This window comes from Lactuca sativa, chromosome 1 (genome assembly GCF_002870075.4).
Source record: "Lactuca sativa cultivar Salinas chromosome 1, Lsat_Salinas_v11, whole genome shotgun sequence".
NCBI lineage: Eukaryota > Viridiplantae > Streptophyta > Magnoliopsida > Asterales > Asteraceae > Lactuca > Lactuca sativa.
In genome coordinates, this window is record NC_056623.2 from 60,040,592 (window position 1) to 60,059,514 (window position 18,923).

Below are 18,923 nucleotides of genomic sequence, written 5' to 3' on the forward strand. Positions count from 1 at the left end.
GCGAGTATTGGCTCTAACTCGCCGAGTTCCTCCACAAACTCCAAAATAATTAAATAAAATAATATACCTGGAAATCCAGATGTTACAATTCTCCCCCACTTGAATCAGACTTCGCCCTCGAAGTCTCATTCTGGAAACAACAACGGATGCTGCTCACGCATATCCGACTCTGACTCCCAAGTCATCTCGGACCCCTTCTGGTGTTGCCACTAAACCAAAACCAGAGGCACTTCCTTGTTCCTCAAAACCTTGATCTTCTGATCCCTGATCGCCACCGGTCTCTCCGCATAATTCAGGCTCGCATCCACCTAAATATCCTCTAATGGCACCACTGCCGACTCATCGGCTATAGATTTCCACAACTGTGACACGTGGAAAGTGTCATGAATCTGCCCCAACTCCTCAGGTAGCTCCAAACGATATGCTACCCTGCCCACCCTCGCAATCACTCTAAACGGACCAATATACCGGGCCCTAGCTTGCCTCTCTTCCTGAACCGGATCACTCCTTTCCAAGGAGATACCTTCAGGAGCATAAAATCTCCGACCTGAAACTCAAGCTCGAACCGACGCCTATCCGCATAACTCTTCCGGCGACTCTGAGCGGTCAACAACCTATGTCTGACCTGCTGAATCTGCTCCGTCGTCTGAAGTACTATCTCCGTACTACCCATCACACGTTGCCCTACCTCTCCCCAGCAAATGGGAGTCCGACACCTCCTCCCATACAACAGCTCAAAAGGCGGCATACCGATGCTCGAATGATGGCTGTTGTTATATGAAAATTCAGCCAAAGGTAGGTACGTGTCCCAACTCCCTCCGAAGTCCAATACACATGCCCGAAGCATGTCCTTGAGCGTCTGAATCGTCCGCTCGCTCTGCCCGTCAGTCTGTGGGTGGTATGCGGTACTAAAATGTAGCCTCGTACCCAATTCCTCATGAAATTTCTTCCAGAATCTGGAAGTGAAACGCACATCTCGATCTGAGATGATCGAGATCGGTACTCCATGTCGTGATACCACCTCTCTCACATACAACTCTGCCAACCTCTCAGCGGAAGAGCTCTCACTGATAGCAAGGAAGTGGGCGCTCTTCGTCAACCTGTCCACAATCACCCAAATTGCATCGACTCCCCTATTAGTCCTCGGCAATTTGGTGATAAAATCCATGGTAATTTGTTCCCACTTCCACTCGGGAACCTCCAACGGCTGCAATTTACCATGCGGTCTCTGGTGCTTGGCCTTAACCTTACGACAGGTTAAGCACCTCTCAACAAACCACACGACATCCCTCTTCATACAGAGCCACCAATACTCTCTTTTTAGGTCCAAATACATCTTAGTGGCCCCATGATGGATCGAGAACTTCGATCGATGAGCCTCTTCCATCAAAATGGTACGCGCCCCGCCCACAAACGGTACCCAGATACGACCCTGGAATGTCATAAGCCCCCAGCTATTGGTAACGAACTCCGATACCAACCCGACAACTCGTTTTCTCTTCAGGTTTTCTGGTCTCACGACCTCAACTTGGGCCCCACGAATGGTATCCAACACCAGAGCCATCACGGTCAATCTCAAACAAACATCTCGCATCGGGGTGCTCTCCGTCCTTCGACTCAGTGCATCGGCTACAACATTAGCCTTACCCGGGTGGTAAAGGATCTCGCAGTCGTAATCTTTTACCACATCCAACCATCTCCTCTGGCGCATATTCAGGTTGGGCTGATCCATCAAGTACATTAAGCTCTTGTGGTCCGTGTATATGGTACACCGAAGCCCATACAGATAGCGACGCCAGATCTTGAGGGCGAACACCACTTCCCCCAACTCTAGAACGTGGGTGGGATACCTCGTCTCATGAGGCTTCAGCTGCCTCGATGCGTATGCTATCACATGCCCTCTCTGCATCAGCACCGCTCCCAACCCCAAGATCGACGCGTCACAATACACCACAAAGTCCTCCACCCCCTCCGGAAGGGCTAAAACTGGGGCTTCGCACAGTCTCTGGCGAAGTGCCTTGAAGGAGGCCTGCTGCTCTGAGCCCCACGAAAAAGCAACACCCTTCCGGGTCAACCTGGTGAGTGGCACGACGATCTTGGATAAATCCCTGATAAATCTCCGATAATAGTATGCCAGCCCAAAGAAACTCCTGATCTCGGTGGGTGACCTCGGCACCTCCCAACTCATCACTGCCTCAATCTTGGCCGGGTCGACCAATATCCCATTCTGGTTAATGAGGTGCCCTAGGAATTGGACCTCTCGCAACCAGAAATCACACTTGGAGAATTTGGCATAAAGCCTCTCCGATCTCAGAACTCCGAGGATCTCCCTCAAATGCTTCTCATGCTGCTCTCTGGATCTCGAATACACCAAAATATCATCGATGAACACGATCACCGAGCGATCCAACATCGGCCTGCACACTCGTAATGCCCATAACGAGTCCTGAACACCGCCGGTGCATTGGTGAGTCCGAAAGGCATCATCACAAATTCGTAATGCCCATAACGAGTCCTGAACGCTGTCTTCTGGATGTCCTCCTCTCACACTCTCACCTGATGATACCCAGACCTCAAATCGATCTTGGAGAACCAAGATGCTCCCTGCAACTGATCGAACAAATCGTCGATCCTCGGCAACGGGTAACGGTTCTTGACCGTCAGCTTGTTCAACTCCCGGTAATCAATGCACATCCGGTGTGAACCATCCTTTTTCTTGACAAAAAAGATAGGCGCTCCCCACGGCAAGCTGCTCGGCCGAATAAACCCCTTCCCCAGCAACTCATGAAGCTGCGAGGATAACTCTTGCATCTCTGGAGGTGCAAGGCGATAGGGCACCTTGGCGATAGGCACGGCCCCCGGAACCAAATCGATGCTGAACTCCACCTGCCTCACGGGAGGCACACCCGGCAACTCCTCCGGGAATACATCCAGGAACTCACGCACTATTGGAACCTCATCAACTGACCTCGGTCTCTCTGAGTCAACTCTTGTATCCATCACATACGCTACAAAGCCCCTACAACCCTGCTGTATACACTGTCTCGCTCTAGCGGCCGAACAAAATGTTGACCCAGAACGTGTACCCTCACCGTACACCGTAAGAACTCCCCCACTAGGGTCTCGTATGGTCACCAGTTGTCGCTTGCAGTCGATGACCGCTCCGAATCTGCTCAACCAGTCCATGCCCACGATGACACAGACATCCCCCATCGCAATAGGAACTAAATCAATCGGGAATTCAACACCGAAAATCTCGAGTACACACCCTCGGATCACCTCTGTGGCATACACCGCCCTCTCGTCAGCTATGGAAAATCTGAGAGGTCGACTCAACGCCTCACGACTAACACTGATGTGCTGACTAAAAGCCAAAGATACAAAAGACCGACTCGCACCCGAGTCAAATAACACCAAGGCAGGTACAAAACTCACAAGAAAAGTGCCTACGCATAACATAATATAAGAACAATATATCAACATCAAAATAAATACACGAAAGAATACATACCAGCCACGACATCGGGCGCTGCGCGGACCTCCTCCGCGGTTAACTGAAAGGCTCTCCCTCGTGCCTTCGGTGCTTCGGCCTTCACTGGCCGGCTCTTAGTAGCTCTGATAGCAGCAGGGGCAGATCCCTGAGATGCTCCCTGTGCTGAGCCCCGCAGCTGCGGACACTCTGCCTTCCGGTGTCTGGTCTGGTTGCAGTGAAAACATACTGCAAACCCTTTGGGGTAATCCTTGGCCATATGCCCCTCCTTGCCACATTTGTAGCAAGACCCTACTCTGCAGACCCTATCGTGGCTCTTTCCGCACTTGCCACAAGTGCGGCCCCTCTAGTTCCCTGATCTCGAATTAGCGGGCTTGGCCCGCTTAGCTACCAGCTGAGACTGTACCAGTCGCCGATCCTTCCCCTGAGACTCAGCCTCTTCCCTAGCCTGGGTCTCCAGCTTTATCTCCCTCTTCCGGGCATTTGCCTGAAGCTCGGCAAATGTCCGGTACGTCGAGTTCGCCACGAACTCTCGTATATCCCTCCTCAAAATGCTCATATATCGGCTCATACGTGCCTGCTCAGAGGACATGTGCTCTGGGAAGAACATCGCCCGCTCATGAAACATCCTCGTAATCACCGTAACAGACTCAATACCCTGCTTGAGGGTCAGAAACTCCTGGGCCAAACGCTCCCTCTCCACCTGGGGAACGTAATCATCTCGGAACATAGCGGTGAACCTCTCCTAGGTCACTGCAGCAAGCTCAGCAGGCGTATAGTGTGTCGTCACAAACTTCCACCAATCCTTCGCCCCAAAGCGAAGCTGGTTCAGCGCGAACCGAATTCTCAAATGCTCAGAAGATGAGCAAGTAAAGAAACATCCATCTATGTATGAAATCCACCTCATCGCCGTAATCGGATCCTGGGTCCCGTCAAACTCCAGTGGTTTTGTGTTGCTGAACTCTCGGAACAGAAACGCATAACCACCTTGCGGCCTAGTCGCAGCCATAGCTGCAGTGGCCGCAGTAACAACAGCCTCAGAAAGAGCAGCGTACTTCTCATCAAATGTCTCTATCAACGTGGTCTTGATAGACCTGAACATCTCTGGTATCTCTGCCCTGATGGCTGCAGCCACCTCCTCCTGGATGATCCTACGGATCTCCTCATCACTCGTATCGCTGCCCCCGGTGTGTGGCGTGTCCCAACCATGATCTCCCTCTCTCTGAAATACAACACAAAAATAAATATCAGGGAGTCGCTCGAGTATGCTCACACTCGAATACTCCACCCTACTTGTCCTTTGGTACTCCAAGGATTCTTACTCAGGCTGTGCACTGACCCGGTGTCTTTAGTAGTACGAGCCCAATACTACCGTTCACACCACATCAACATTCACCCCAAGTCCTCCTCCCAGAGTCCCAAATCCCAAGTACACCACTATCTCTAATCATATGATACTCGCTAGCAGATCTCTCACAATCTCCTCGCTGCTACCTAAACACTCTGAAGTATCCCTAGCAGCATGACTCTTAGACTCAGGCATCACATATCAGACCACTCTAGTCCTAATAAGAATACCTAGTCTACTCTAGCATGCATAGCATAGCTCATCATATAACATATTATATCATATCTCATAACACTTATTGTAATGGTATTTTGGGAAATCACCGTTCGGGCGATGGCTGTTCGTACACTCGACTCTGCTCTATTTGTCTTGAAAGTTCTTCTTTTGAAAACTTATTTTATTATCGAAATTTCCTCAAATCCTCATTTTGAGTTCAGATACGCCCGAAGGTGCACCCGAATCCCTCAAACTAAGGCTCTGATACCAACTTGTAACACCGTAAAAATTTAAAACAGTTTTTCGCATTTCCAAACACATTTTTACAAACTCATTCATTCATAAAATGTCATAATATCATGTCTTTGTTTCACAAAACACCTCCCAAGATCGAAATACATAAAATCCCATGTGTGTGTACGAATCAAGCCGACGCATTCCCGCGGTCATCACTGGTACCCGAAACACATAAAACGTAACACTGTAAGTATAAGCTTAGTGAGTTCCCCAAAATAACACTCTAACATATATTAGCCACTCGAGGCTATAACTCTGTTGACCCTCAAGTCAATGTGTCTCAGTGGGGCCCTCCAGCCCCAACTCTCTGTTGGCCCTCTGGCCCTAACTCTATGGACCCGAAGGTCCTAACTCTATGGACCCACTGGTCCTACTCTGTAATCTCTGAATCGTGCATATCACATACAATAAATCACCACACATAAATAACATGCAAATACACTCGCACATAACTCTAAAATACATTGTCACATAACTCTGTTACCACACTAGGTAAAGTATAGTGAGAAGACTCACCTCAGGCGTCTCGGTAAATCTCTGACTCGGTAGAAATATTGCCTAGTCTCTGCCTATTCACATAAAGTAAATACTCTTATAAATATAACTCTCAGGACTAGACTCAACCTGCCTTTGGCACCCTCAGAAGGGTTAAAGACTATTTTACCCCCCTCCCGACACAAGTACTCCATTGTTGACCAAACCCTACAAGTCAATAAAAGTCAACGGTCACACTTTGACCCTACTCGCCGAGTGCACCCTGGTGACTCGGCGAGTTCACACATGTTCTCTAACACTTGGTCCCGCTTGGCACGCCGAGTCCCTTCCTATGCTCGACGAGTCATACCAGACATGAATCGCGGGGCCACCCCGACTCAACTCGCCGAGTCTCAAGAACAACTCGGCGAGTACCGCCTTGAACTCCAGTCCTCTAACCCCCTTTTGACTCACTGAGTCATCCCCCAACTCGGCAAGTCTACTTACTGAGCAATTTACGTGAAACCCTAACCCTACTTGCCGAGTCCCAAGAACAACTCAGCGAGTTCATGCCATGCACAAACTCTCCTGGCCTCCTGAGGTCAGATCTATTTCCCTAAACCATAGATCTGGCCTTCCCAAGCATGAATGTCACGTAAAGTCCGAAACTTGATGCTTGTATAACAACAACAAGGCATCAAAAGGAGATTTAGTCCCAAAATGGCAACCTAAGTCCAATAACCCCAAACTGATCCATAAAGCTCCAAGGGTTAAGGTCTCTAGACCTCTTTGAGTCCAGATCCAAGGCACAAACTCGAAGAGGGACCATTTGCTCCACATAATCACTCTCCAAAGGGGTTAGAAAACCCTAACCCTAGTGATCAACACCAAAACTGAAGGAGGTTCGAACTATTACCTCAAAATGAAGTCTCTGAACTCTGGAACTGCTAGAATCGCGCCTCCTCTTTGCTCTTGGTCACCTCCTTCTTGCTAAACCAAAGGCACAAGAATCAAAAGTGACTTCTTCTTCCTCACAACGATTTGGCTCACTTAGGGTTCTCTCAAGGGACTGGTAGCCACAATGGGAGGCTATAAGTGCCCTTAAATAGGCTCCAAACCCGGGGGATTAGGGCTTCATTAAACAGTGTGGACTCGCCGAGTCCATAAATGGATTCGCCGAGTCCGGACGTGAACCCGGATGAACATTTGCGACCCTACTCGGCGAGTCTTGGCTCCAACTCGCCGATTTCCTCCACAAACTCCAAAATAATTAAATAAAATAATATACCTGGAAATGCGGATGTTACATTCAATAACTGTATTACTTGTATATGTGGCTGATATTATATTGGCTGGTAATTGTGAAACTGAATTGAAAAAGGTCAAGGATTTTATGAAAACTCAGTTTTTGATTAAGGATCTTGGAATTCTTAAATATTTTTAGGGAATTGATGTGGTAAGTTTTGATAATGGCCTGTGCTTAAATCAAAGAAAATATTGTTTAGAATTGTTGCATGAATATGGTATGCTTGGTTGTAAACCTGTAAATACACCTTTAGAGACAAATTTTATGTTAACTACAAGTGAAAATGATAAAGGTAATGTTCTACTAGAGAATAAAACTGAGTTTCAAAAACTTATTGGTAAGCTTATATATCTTACTGTTACTAAACCTGATATATCTTATGTTGTTCAAGTACTTAGTCAGTTTATGCACAAACCTAGAAAGTCTCATTTGAAAGTTGTTTTTAGACTTCTTAGGTATTTAAAGGGCAGTCCTGGAAGAGGAATAACAATAACTAAATCTGATAAATTTGAATTAAAAGGGTATGTTGATGCAAACTGGGCTAAGTGTTTGACTACAAGAAAGTCTGTATCTGGTTACATGGTTTATTTTAATAACTGTTTGATATCATAGAAAAGTAAGAAACAATCTATTGTTTCTAGATCTTCTACTGAAGCTGAGTATAGAGCTCTTGGTTCCATTACTTGTGAAATAATTTGAGTTTTAAAAATTTTGTTTGAACTGGAAGTCAAAGAACTTATTCCAGTTTCTATTTTCTGTGGTAATGATTTAACAATTAAGTTAGCTCTTAATCCTGTGTTTCATGAAAGAACAAAACATTTTGAAGTTGATTTGCATTTTGTTAGAGAAAAAATTTCTAATGGAATTTTAAAGTTAGTTAAGATTGGTTCTTCTAAACAAAATGCAGATATTCTTACTAAATCTTTGAATATAAAACAACATGATTTTCTATCTAAGAAAATGGGTCTTATTGATCTTTAAGAAAGAAAGATAAATATTTTGATTGAGGGGGGATGTTGAAAATAAGAATAAAGTCAATCTCATATTTATTGGTTAAAGTGTTAAGTTATTTTGATAAAGGGCATATTGTGTTCAAAATATATTTTCTTGGGTTAAAGTGAAAGTGCAGGGAAGAACACGCGGGTCAAAGTCTTGGATTGGGTCTCTTCGGGTTGGCTTCATATTTAGATGACTGACATATAAAAGAAGAGAGAGAGAGAGTGAAGACAGTTCATATCTCCTATCCTTCGGTTCATACGATTAGGGTTTTTCTCTCTCGATTTGCTCTTAATTCTTGAGTGTATTTTGATAATCAGTAATGTCTTTGCATCTTGTTTTATTCTAGATGAGTTATCTGTTCATTTTGTGCATGTAACATCAGTTGAACTGATTAGAATAGGTTGAGAGTGATAAACTATGAGAGTATAATAGAATTTGTGTAGTAAGGTTTGACTTGTAAGTATATGAAAACCTTCTGTTTCTTAATCCTCTAATGATAAGAAATGAAAATGTTAGGAAATTTATATTGTTTAATTTCAATATACAGTAACCTTATTGTTAGACAACTATAATTTACATTAAAAAATTTACTAAAAAAAATATTATAGGTTTAAACGATACAAGTAGTTTGTATCAATTTTGTTTAAAGATGCCTTATAGTTATAGATACTAGAATTACCATTTCTTTCTAAGAAAAATGGGTTTACATATTTTTAACAAATGATTTTTTATTTATTTTTAAACGCAAATTCAAAACCCAATAAATTATTAAAATAAATAAATGGTTATATTTTTGCATACTCATATTTTAGATTGGTTTTTGATATATTTATTGTACAAAATATAAAATTCAAAATTATGGTATGTCGTAACGATTTTGTCTATGGAAATTCGGTGCCACATAGACATCACATAAGCTTTTACCATTTTTGTTATGTTTTGGCTACAAATGAGGTGTGGTGATATTTTTGCATACCAACTCTTTTTTTTTTCTAATTAAAAAATATAACATTTAGTAACCTAAATAAAAAATAAGTATTAATTAAAATAACATAATATTTCATTAAATAAATATTGGTTGGGAATAAATTATTGATATTTTTTCTTGAAATAAACATGCTTGAAGAGTTGTATGATGTGAATGTGAAAAAATAGATATAAATTTGTTGGGTAAAAGTCACACATGCCAAATGTTTATCAAGTGGCTTGTTGTACCATGAGCTAATCCAAAAATACTCTAGAGCAATGAGAAATATAGTATAGGTTTAGTAAATAGTTTTGGATAAAAGTTAAGTTATTTAATGTGCAGTTAGAACTCGCCTGTAAAATTTGCGGCCGGCAAAATTATGACAGGGTTGGTATTTGCTGCCGGCAACACCCGCCACGTTTGCATACCGACGGTAAGATTATCATGCCACCCCACCATCTTATTATGTTTGTTTTGAAAAACTGGACCAATAGTATAATTATATACATTTTAATTAAAATTTAAATATACAATAAGTTTATTAAAAATAACTATGTCAACTTTGATGATATCAATGAAGTCAAAACCTTGAGCTCCGTCAATGCACATGATAAAGTTAAGGAAGCCAATAAAGTAAACAGCCTCACCAACGAAACATTATCATGCAGCACATGAGAACCTGTCACAAATAATTAGCATCACCAATCATCAAATTCACGATCGACCAAAACTCTAAATCAACATGCAAAGTGTTGACTTAATTAAAGCATGAACTTGGAATCTTCACATTTGTATTTTTAAGACTGAAGCATGTGGGTCGAAAACTAAGTGGAGGGGGCTATGTGGCACCTCCACAACACACACTACCTCCGGTTCTCGTTAAAACTCTAGGGTACGTAGTGGGGCGATGCTAGGTTTAAGCAAGGTGGGCCCTACGCCTATCTATTTTTTTTTTTTTTTTTTTGTGACCTACATTAAAAATAATTTAGAAGCTATACTACCAATAAAATCTTTGAGTTTGTATAGAAAGTTCATAGAAAAATTAGTGAACAATATAGTTATTTATTCTAAACTAGTCACTATACGATCCTGTTATCACGCATTATGGTTGACGTGGTCATGGCTTAACGTTATCGTTACCACGGCTTGAACACCGCCCCCGGTGACGTTATGTGATCCTCTTGTTAACGAGAATGGCTTGCAACACATATGGAAATTTGATTTTGCCCACTTTGACCCTGTTAACGGCCATTTTTTAAAAAAAAAAAATAATTAATTGACTTTTATTTACCTATAAATATATATCATCGATATCAAATTCATTCACATAATTCTTTTCTTTCTCTGTATTTTATTAAATTTAAATAGTTCGCAAAAAAATGGATACATTCTTTAACGATGACGATGATGTGTCAGTACGATGTATGCGTATTGTAGGAACATACTACTAAAACCATATCCAACTCATCTACTAATAAGACGTGTGATGTGAAATAGAAAGCGTGAAGAAGGAGACGAACGTCTAGCTCATGATTATTTTGGAAAAAATTGCGTCTACCAGCTAAACGATTCAAAAAGAAGGTTTCGTTTTCAAAAAAATGTGTTTATACATATAGCCAACGCTATGGAAAGCAAGCGTCGTTTCTTTTCCATTTTTGTATACTTTAAATGCAACTTTTAGATAAAATAAATATATTTTGTACCTATTAAATATATGTTTAAGTATGAATTTTTTCAAATAAGATATGATGCTAGATGTAACTTCCTATTTTCACAAACAAAATTTTCATTTTTAAATAAGTTAAAATCATCATTTACATTAACCCAAGTTACAAAAACCCATATGTTTCAAAATACATTTGTTTAAAAGTCAGAGTAATATAGAAAATACGAAATCTCCAATGTTGCTGCTGAGTGTTTACAATCACGCTTTTGTCTTCCCGCGATCATCATTGGTACTTGAAAAATATTTAATCCACAACTATAAGTCAAAGCTTAGTGAGTTCCCTCAAAATACCACACACCACAATACACATACAATGCTTGCACATATGAGCCTTCAGTCTGCTTGGACTGCCTTGTGAGGCCTACATGGTACCTGGACTGCTCTATAGAGCCTAGAATCTATTGGACCGCCTCGCAAGGCCTATAATAGCTGGACTGCTCCCTTGAGCCTCCAGTCCATGACTGGTCACCATCTCATGCTTATATCATATAGTTGGTCTGCACCTGGCCTACAACACACCATTGAACCACCCGAGGATTTTGGCCTACAACACAAAGCAGGACCACCTCAACCCAACCAACCACATATGTCGACATATAAACCAAAAAAGCAATCAAGCAAGAGCATAAACACAAGCAACTTTCTACACTAGTCTACCTATTTAACAACTCACTATAGCATAATGAGCCTAATACAATATTCTACGTCATTACTGGAAGATCAATAATGAATGCATAACTATATGTAATTAGAGGTGAGATAAACAGTCGAATAGGTGATCCCACTTTATAGCCACAACCAAATAAGGAACATGCAAGAAAGCCTAGATCAAGAGTTCTCAGGTTATCCTACATAACTACATATAACCCCTAGGACACTTAACTAGAAGATCATCGGCCCTGATACACTAACCGACATACCACTACTCCTATATCCAAACATACAAGTAGATATACTTCAATACATGGTATAATGGGGAAACTCGCTTGAAACGAAGACAAAAGGAAGTACAACACCCCCACTTCCTTGCAATGATCACTCTCGCGGACTGACTGACACTACTACAGATAAATCCTTAATCAATAACTCAAATCCTTCAAGTTTGACCCAAAGTCAAACTACTCAAAAGTCAACGATCAACGGTCAACAAAAGTCAACAATCAACGAAGTCAACACTCACCACGACGTGGAGACCTCCTGGCCACGTCGTGGGAATACCAGGACAAAACACTCACGAAGCAGGGAACCACCACGTTGTCGCAAGCCCATTGGCACCTCGTAGAACTCGCATATTATCATATTCTTCATTAAGTGCTTAGTCCTTGCATATCTAAGCCCAAAACTTCATATCTACTTCTTTTCAATGACTTAATGGATAATGTTTCCAACTTTATCTATTAGGACTCCATTCAAAGGCTAGACTTACAACCCTAAGTCCATTAAGTCCTTAATGGGGGCTAAAACTAGTGCATGGGACCAATAATCATCCAAACTAAAGCCTTTTTCTCACTAAACAAAACCTATGGACCATCTAAGAGCCATAACAAGCTCGGGAGTTCCTCAAACTCCAAGATCATTCAAGGAAAGAATAAAAACCACTCATAATGACCACAAACTTAAATCTAGAAGAAGATATGTCAAGATGAGAACTTTATACCCTAAGTAGCTTAGAAAACCAAAGAGAATGATAGATCCAAACTAGCTCATTGCTTCCTTGTGAAATTCATTCTTCTCAAGCTTCACCAAAATCCAAGGAATAAGCTTCAAATATGAGAACAATCTTTCTAATAGTCATAGAGGCTAGGGCATACCACATTGTGGTGCTCCATTCACCACATCGTGGCACGAGGTTTTTCCCTAAAACGTTACCTTTGATCCCTATAATTATAACGCCCCGATTCTCATGTATGGCTTATATAAGATTTGTTGGGTTAAGCTCTACTCGGCGAGTTGGTTGACCTACTCATCGAGTAGCAGCGGGATGGGGTCGCAGGTTAAATGACCTACTCGACGAGTCCATATGGGGACTCGACGAGTAGGAGCTAGCAGTGGAAACCCTAAAGCCTGGGGTTTGCACCTCTATTTAAAGGAGCCTTAGCCTCCTTTGGCCCCTTTACAGTCTTTGAGAGCCTCCTCAAACCCTAAAACCTGTGTGTGTGCCCATTGTGTGTTTGAAGCCTTGGAAGAGGATTTTGGTGGGAAAGAGCTTGGGAAGCAAGTGGTTTGAAGCAAGGAGCTTGGGGAAAATCCGGATCTACTCCAGTTGTCATCTCTTGGGAAGGTATCAAGCTGTTATCCTCCTCTCTATTTCGTTCTAGACCTCCTTGGTTGGAGATTAGGGTTCTTGGTTGGGTTATAAAGTCATTTCCTAGAGTATGGGCCAAGATCTGAAGTTGTAACTTCAGATCTGAACTCTCTATGAATTGAAGGACCATAAAGTTCTTAGCTTTGGCAAGTTTGAGCCCCTCCCTATGTGTAAAACCCCATTTCAAGCTTAGTTTGGGCTTTTTGAGTCATTGGAGCCTTGCATGCACGTAAAGTTTGCAACTTTACGTGGCAAGCAGGCCTAAGGAGGTTGGATCTGCAATTTGGGGCCTTGCCATGGCTTAAAAGTTGTCTGCATGATAAAATGACTGAATGGACTCGGCGAGTCGCAAGGTTGACTCGTGTCACACCCCAAAACCAAGAACGGTGGAAACGTTCCGGGGTGGAGGACATCATGTACAGTATCACAACAGTGTAATATAATAAACAAACAACAACATCATCCATTGCATTATAAGTAGAGTTTTAATACATGTGTGTTCTTTCATAATGTACAACAATAAAATGAATAATCAAAATAAGGCGAGTCTTGTCTGTGCTCCATCTTCTCAACAACCTGGCCATTGCACCTGTCTAACTGATGACCTGAGAATACAAGTTATTTTGAAAGCGAGTATCAGCTTTAAAGCTGGTGAATTCATAAGTAATTAAGTGTCGTTGTCTTGCTTATGAAAATCTATTATGAAGTCCATGTAAACCTTTAAATGAAAATGTTGATGTATGTATGAAAAACCCTAGAAAATCCCTTGTTTTCTATTAGTTTGAGATGTAGTCTTCTACCAAGACCCGAATGTTTGGTTATGATAACGTAGTCTTCTATCAAGACCCGAGTGTTTTGTTATGATAATGTAGTCTTCTACCAAGACCCGAATGTTTTGTTATGATAATGTAGTCTTCTACCAAGACCCGAATGTTTTGTTATGATAATGTAGTCTTCTACCAAGACCCGAATGTTTTGTTATGATAATGTAGTCTTCTACCAAGACCCGAATGTTTTGTTATGATAATGTAGTCTTCTATCAAGACCCGAATGTTTTGTTATGATAATGTAGTCTTCTACCAAGACCCGAATGTTTTGTTAGTAAAATGATAGTTTTTCCTTCAATTGTTTAGTACTAAAGTACTTAGTCTAACTCATCGTTTATGTTAAAGTATCACAAAATAAAGTAAACAGGAAAATGTACTACTGTAAGTGTTTTCATTGGGTACTAGGACTAACACAACATCGCATTAAGCGAAAAATGTAACCTAATGAACATCCGAAGATTGTCCAGAATAAGTATTAATGTAAGTGTCATCGCTGGGTACTAGGAGTAACACAACATCGCAATAAGCGAAAGGTATAACCTTATGAACAATCGAAGATTGTCCACTTGTCCTCTGTAGCAGCAGCAGGTGGGTGGAGGGGTTAGCCCCGGTTATCGATCTACCTAGTATAAGTAGTAACCTTAGACCTCCGTAGATGGTCATCGACCACTGGTGCTAATCAGTGGGGTTCGGAATGGTAAGTCCCGCCGAGATATCCCATTGAACCGGGATAGGAAAGATAATTTACACAGAAAGTACTAATAAATCATCCTCGTAGTTCTAAGTACAAGTATCCAGGTAAGTGAATACAAGATAATGCACCTATGTAAAAGTGTTCCTGTATGGTATTCATGTAAGTGTATTCATGTAATAGGTAAGTATATGTAAACATATTCATGTATCAGGTAAGCATATGTATATGTACTGATGTATCAAGTAATGTTCTAGTATAGACTCATGAATGAACTGACTCTTGTGTGATTCCTTGTAATAGGAGTAATGTTTGATATCTTCAGATTATCCCTATGATAATTTACTGAAAGGTAGTTAGTTGTTCAAGTAGGTTTATACACTCTTACTACTCAAGGGTGTGAGAAACTAAATGAAAGATGTAAACTATAACATCAATGCATATATAAAAATATAAGTGTATATGCATAGTTTAATTCAAGAATGTAAAATGGTTTTGTAAGACATCTTATGGGTTTTGAACAATAATTAACAATGACTTGATGTCATTTTAATAAACATTTCAAAAGTAAAACATTTGATAACAACGTATTTTTAAGATTTAAAACCATTTCATGCATCACATTTTGTAGTATGTGAAATTTGTTAAATGACAAACACAGTTATAAAATATATATCAATGATTTAATAACATGTTTGTTTCTACTTGTATTCCCCCCCCCCCTTTTAAAGCATTTAAAATCATTTAAAATATTGATTAGGGGTATGAACTCACCTGAAGTTGGTAGTTTAGATGAGCTGGACGGTGTAGGATTGTTAGGTGTCAAGTGAGGACTTGTACACACACTACGATTCTAATGAACATATAATCACACATATATGCACTTAATTAGCCTCAAATTACTAATTGATAATGTTAAGACATCCTAGACATAATAAACACTTTATATAAGTGTTTTAAGCCCTAAGGATTTCATCTAAGCTATTGTGGGACAAGGTACTTGTGTTTAGGGTTCCAAAGGACCCCATATATGAGTTTACTCCTCATATACCAACACACATGGAGTTTACGGTTGTAAACTCTTGAGTTTACCGCCGTAAACTCCCAACCATGGGTGTATTGTGTGTTTTGAAGTTCCAAATGATTCCTAGAATTATTCCAATTTGGTGGTTAAATTCTTGGAAGGGTTTAAGGCATAGAAACACTCCTTAAAGGAGTTTACGGCCCCAAGGCCATTTCCCTTGGAGTTTATGGTTGTAAACTCCCTTGAAATGTTGTTTTTGTTGTTTTCAAGCCTCATGCACAAGTGGTATTGGTTCTAGACTTTTATTCCAAGCATATGAAGACCATTGACACACTTTGGTGCCCCTTTAATGAGTTTACGGCCCATGAACCATGTCATGGCCGTAAAATCACTTGAAAATGTGATTCTTATGTGTTTAAGGCCCTTGATTTATTGGGAACAAGTCTAGGTAAAAGTCTAAGGCCTTAGGTGCCTTAAAAGCACCATTTTGAATTTGAAATTGGAGTTCACGGCCTAAGTTACTCTTGGGCCGTAAACTCTCAAACTTGGGTGTTTCTAGCTTGTTTTCATGTCCCTAATACACTTATAAATGATTCTAAGGCAGTAGCATAACACAAGGGTCGGTCTCGGCTTTGTTTCGGGAGTTTACCGCCCAAGAACACCTTGGGGAGTAAACTCCTAAATCTAATGATTTAGCTATGTAATCTATGTTATGAACACATTTAAAGCTTTCTAACACTACTAGAAAGAGTTACTCATGCTTTGGTATAAATACCCGAAGATCCGTGAGAGAGAAAATGGCTTTTCTCTAGTTGGAAATGCGAATAATGAATGAATTTGGTTCAGAATTCTATTTATAGTTCTAAAATATTTTTGGCAGAAAATATTTTTATTCCTGAAATGACCTCTAATATAATAGAGTGATGGAATAATAGAGTTGCACTAAACCCTAGTGCATCCACTCTCCTGATATCTCCTGAAGTGTAAACCCTGAATTACTCAAACTTACACGAAAAAGTCTGAAAATTAACTGTGACTGCTATAACTTCTATTGAAGTGATATAGTTTGTACAGAATGGAAATTTCAGATTGTCACAGCATCCCCCTGTTAAAGGGAATTTCGTCCCGAAATTAGAATTTAGCCAAGGAAGTAGGTACGAATGATCGAGTCATTATGCGAACTTCCTAATCGATTGGTTCTCGCGCTCCTAAGTGAACTCGGGTTCTCGGTTGGTATTCCAACGAACCTTCACTAATGGGTGATGACGTTGCTTCGTCCGCTTGACCAGTCGGTCGAGGGTCAGTACGGTTCTAATACGAAGGCAAGGATCTCGTAAACCTCGATCTCGTCGAGAGGGCTTATGAAAGTCCTAACGGAAAGATATTGTTTCAAGTTCGAGACGCGAAGGGTAACATGTACGTTATTGAGTTCGCGGAGTAGGTCTAGTTTGTGAGATGCAGGACCGATTCTAGTAAGAATCTTGGAGGTCCCAACTACATTGGATTCAACTTTCCACGCTTTACGAAGCGTATTAAGCCGTTCCCAGAGTGAGGTTTCCTAAAGAATTTGGTCTCTCACTTGGAATTCCAAAGGTTCTTCCTCTCGCTTACTTCCCAGTCAAGGCCATCCCTAGCTGGGTCGAAGTCGAAAGGGTTCCTGAAGTTTGCGGGGAGTTCCGAATGGACTATGATAGTAGGTCTGTAAGGCCTAGAATTTGGTGAATTTTCCGTCGGTGACTACGGTGCCGACAAATTCCCAACGGTTTTGGATAAGTTGACAGAGTACTCAAAAACATCCACAATACTAAAAGTGTGTCTCAGGAAATTTGACTCTAAATTCCAAAACTCTTGTTCAGAGAACTTTGCGAAAAGTATCTCCGAGGGTAATGTTTTTACGGGTTCTTTCTTACTCCGAGGGTAGATAAGTAGTCATTATATGGAGAAATGACGAACTGATCCCAGTAAGAAAGGCATACTCCACTCATTTAGCTCAGGAATACTATGGGCGTATTGGTCCTATCCGAGGGGTATCACTACGGACTCGAAGTGTCCATATCGAGTTCGGAGGGTAGTCTTTAGGACACCCTTCCCTAACACTCGAACTAGTGATACTCGGATCTCAGGTCCATTTCTGAAAGTAACACTTTCCCTGTGTTTGCTCAATCAACTCTTCTAAGCGAGACAGAGATAACGATTTCTAAAGGAAATCTAAATGAAGTCTCCGGTCGTCGAGGTACATATGATGCACACCAACGACTTTTGGTAAGAATAAGACCGGAGCTCTCAAGGGTGAGAAGCCTGGTCTTCTAATTCTATTGTTGAGTAGTTCGTTGTGTGGTCCGGACTGTTCTTGTATCTTCCGTAGGTGTTTAGACTAAAGGCGATCTGGTTATAAGAGTCATACTGGGTTCTAAGTTGGTTCCTATGCCATTGCAATTACTCGTACTCCTGGACAGTCTCCGTCCTGAAGTTCATATTAGAATTCATACGTGATTCAATGATCACAATTTCGTGTATACGAGTCGTATATAATTAAGACTGAAAAGGTAGTCAAATAACTGATTCTTCCTTAATCTCACATCCCATCGAGGGAAAAGAAATTAAAGTGGAATCATCAATTCTAAACCTGTAGAACATTAATTATATATCACTCTCATGCATACATTCTTCAGTGATAGATCAACTGTATGAATCCTGGAATTGAACTTGACGTACTGCACGAGCAATAATGTGGGGATTCCTTCGGAAAGGAAAAGAACTATAAGGTACTCCTGGTATGAGTACTTCAGTGTTCTGATATGACAGCTTCGCTAAAAGACATTTACTGAGAAAGAGGTGTACTTATGAAGCTGGTATTGCGAGGATCAAATTGAATCGAGTCGTATGATAATGTCGGAATCATATAGAAACTTAAAGAAATTAGATTTGAGCATAAAACGTTTACAGACAAAAACAACCGTGCAACCATGATTAGAGTTACAGTACTTTAGATTTGCTACAAGACTATTGCTGCGAATCAGATATACTACAAAAGACAAGTATACGCAGCACGAGCATCCCTATACCGACAGGATCCCGCAAAAGATAAGACTCTAGTTGCACTAGTTTTAAACATGTTTTTGAACCTATAGAATACTAACGACTTGGAGGGAACCTATACTATATTAGGGTCCTTAACTGCCTCTTTGCATTCTGAGGTCAAACTCCTCTGGATTCGTCGTTGCCCTTCCCTGCTGGACAATCCTTCTTGAAA